This window comes from Peromyscus maniculatus, chromosome 8, assembly GCF_049852395.1.
Source record: "Peromyscus maniculatus bairdii isolate BWxNUB_F1_BW_parent chromosome 8, HU_Pman_BW_mat_3.1, whole genome shotgun sequence".
NCBI classification, from domain to species: Eukaryota; Metazoa; Chordata; class Mammalia; order Rodentia; family Cricetidae; genus Peromyscus; species Peromyscus maniculatus.
The window spans coordinates 95,267,810-95,270,909 of record NC_134859.1 but is presented as its reverse complement, the minus strand read 5'-3'; positions in this window follow the sequence as shown (position 1 = coordinate 95,270,909).

Below are 3,100 nucleotides of genomic sequence, written 5' to 3'. Positions count from 1 at the left end.
GAGTAGGGCTGTTTAGGGAGGTGAGCCTTGCTGAAGGAAGTACGTCACTGGGGGCGGGCTTTGAGAGATTTTCAGCTTTACCCCACTTCCAGTTCTCACTGCTTAGTACTTTAAGTTAAAGGTGTAATCAATCACTTTCCTGCCCCAGCTGCCAAGCCTGTCCCTTGCGACCATCTCCGCTCCATCATGATGCACTCCCATCCCATCCCTCTGGAACAATAAGCCAAAATAAATGTTCTCTTCCTTAAGTTGCCTTTGGTCATGGCATTTTATCATAGCATCAGACAGGAAGCTAATAAATTGGCTTTGAATTCCAAAATCCTCCTTACTTCAGGCTACCAGTTCCTGGAATTATAGACATGTGCCACCACATCTGGATCTCCACCGAGTATCTTCAGTGACTACTGCTTTCTGCTGTACAAATTGACAACATTTGTTACTAAGTCTGCTATCATTCAGTTTTCAGAGGCTTCCATTTTCTCTATTATTATTTTGAAACTTTGATCCAAATTCTTTTAATGCTTTTATGTCATTTCTTCAGTTGGATCCTAGAAACACAATTGAATGTTTTTTTTAAACTATTGGTATTTGTTTATAGTTTATTGTGGTTTGTTTGTTTGAGACAGGGTCTCATGTATACCAGACTGATCTCAAATTCGTAGCTGAGGCTGGACATGAACTCCCAATCCTCCCGAGTACTGGGATCACAGGCTATACCACTATGCCTGGCTTGAAACCTTGTTTTCTATAGTGACATTTTCTTGCCCCAAGATCAACTAAAAACTAATTATTTGTTTTTAATGTTGTACTGTTTCTACATGGCTTGCCATCTAGCCATCATCAAGAGTCAACTCCTTCATTTCTTCATTCAGCAAGCATCAGGTGTACCTTGTACAGTGTACCTGGACCAGGTGACACTAGAGTACAATGGTTGTCACGGCTCTTAGTCAAGAGGATGTTTACCTTTGGCCTCTTTCTGTGACATTTGAAGCAGCTTGAAGTAAAACACTTCAAGCAAATAATTAAATAGAAATAGACCATCAGGCCCATAGAGAATAAAAACATATATTTTCTACAAAAATCAATAAACTCACTGTCACTGAACTTAAACTTATCTGTGCATTTCCTAGAACCCAAATAAAGTAGGAGCCATGACGGTCAGTCACATGGTTCTTGTTTCTGGAACCTTATGCCTCTAGGAAAGACAGCCTTCCCTAGCACTGACCTCCAAAAGAATGGTTTTATTGCCTCAAAGAGACATTGTCAATATCAAAATTTTGCTTTTAGTGGCATTTTGGAATATTTTTGTTTTGTTTTGTTTCTTTTTGAGATAGGGTCTCATATAGCACAAACTGGCCTCAAACTCTAATAGCTGAGCCTGGCCTTCAACTCCTGATGCTCCTGCCTCCACACCCCCATCCTGATATGACAGGCTGTACCACTGAAAAGTGGCTGACAGATTGGAGTAGTTTTGTTCTTTCTTTTCTTTTTTTTAAAGCCAATCAGTTCAGTGGCCTGTCTCCCCTGGCCTGTCTTTAGTGATCTGCATCAACTACTGGGCATAATATAAAAATGAAATTTTATGAAGGTGACCGATGGGGATGTTCAGGCCAGTGTCTGGAAAAGTAGCCAATGACATGCTCCACCTCGGTCCAAGAAAAGAATTTACAATTCCTGGAGGAAAAAGAACAATGAGATGCCATGTTTCATCTGTCAACTTGGCAAAAGTTAAGGGCCTGCTTTAAAGATTAAAACCCAATTTTGGCAGGAGTTGGGGAAGTCAACCCTTGCCTACCCTGTGGGTGGGAACAGAAATTGGTGCAATAACTTTGGAAGGCAATTTGGCACTCTGTAACAATAATCTTAAAAATGTGCTTAGACACAGCTATTCTACTTTAGGAGACTTTAGCAAGGGGAGTGGGGAGCATGCAAAGCCTTAGGCGGTGGGACTTCATTCTTGCAGGTTGTTAGGATTGAGGTCAACCAGCTGCAGAACTGGAGATGCAGCTGGACTTTGCAGTCATTCACTTAAGCTTATCAATAGTCTTATATATTCATTTATTCATTTGCTCATTCACTAATTTATTCATTTTGTGTGTATGTTGGTGTGGGTGTGTGTATGGGGTTCGGGTTCATGTATGCAGCTGCACAGGCATGTGCATGCATGTGGATGCCAGAGGACAACCTCAGATGTCATCCCTCCTCAGGGTTTTCCACCTTGCTTTTCTGAGACAGGCTCTCTCCCTGAGACCTGAGGCTTATCAATTAGGCTAGGTTGGCTAGCCAGCCAGCCCTGGGCATCCTCCTGTCTCTACCTCCCCAGTGCTGGATTACAAGTGCAGCCACCAATGCCCGCATTTTTCACTCAGGTGCTGGAGCTCCACCTAAGTCCTCCTATTTGCATGGCGAACACTTTACTGACTGAGCCATCTCAGCTCACCCCTTGCCATGCTCTCTTTTAAAAACTAGTTGTTTTGAAAGAATTTCAGACTCAAAACAGTGTGGACTCTTCCCATCTGTTCTTCAGCCAGTTTCCCCTTTGATTTTTATCTACACAGACAAGTGTATGAACAGAGCTAGGGAATGGCTGCCCCACTGAAGACCACCCCCAGGGTTCACCAATGTGTGCACACACACACACAGCGTAGGAGGTTTGCTGCTGTCAAAGTCCACCACATGGGTAGGTTCATGTTAGCCACCACCATCATCAGGATTTCTAACTTGTTCTATACTGTAAGAAACTCACTTCTGCTCGCCCTTTCCAGCCAGACTCCTGCCTCACCACAGCCCCTGGCAACCACCATTGTACTTGGCCTCCCTCTCAGTATCATTTTTAGTGTTATAGAAATGAAAGCATGGGCTGGAGAGATGGCTCAGAGGTTAAGAGCACTGGCTGTTCTTCCAGAGGACCCGAGTTCAATCCCCAGCAACCACATGATGGCTCACAACCATCTGTAATGAGATCCTGTGCCCTCTTCTGGTGTGCAGGCGTACATGAAAGCAGAACACTGTATACATAATAAATAAATAAATGTTGAAAAAAATTCCTCTGCCTCAGAAAGAAAGAAAGAAAGAAAGAAAGAAAGAAAGAAAGAAAGAA